We start from the raw sequence: 393 nt of genomic DNA on the forward strand, positions 1-393 counted from the left end.
CATTTTCTCCGAGCCCAGTTGACCATGAATAGGGCAGAGGGGGGGTGGGGGGTGAAGGAGTCCAAGTGGCCAGGTTAATGAGGGACGCTGATAGTTCTCATGGAGACTTAATGAGGGGCAATGAGGAGATGAGCGAAGGAGGGAAGGAGAGGGAGAGGACTGGAAGGAGAGGAGAAAATCGGGGGAAAAGATGGAATAGAGGAGGAGAATGGAGGAAGAGAGAGAGGACAGGATTGAGTGAGGAGGCGGGGGATGGAAAGGAAAAAAGAGGATGAGGATGGAAGGAGAGGAGGATGAAGATGGGAGAATGAGGATGGGAGGAAAAGAGGGGGAAAAAGGGGGAGAAGGGGGAAGAGGGGGGGAGGACAGGTTTGAAGGGGGGGGGTTTTGGGG

Source organism: Penaeus monodon, chromosome 21 (genome assembly GCF_015228065.2).
Source record: "Penaeus monodon isolate SGIC_2016 chromosome 21, NSTDA_Pmon_1, whole genome shotgun sequence".
NCBI lineage: Eukaryota > Metazoa > Arthropoda > Malacostraca > Decapoda > Penaeidae > Penaeus > Penaeus monodon.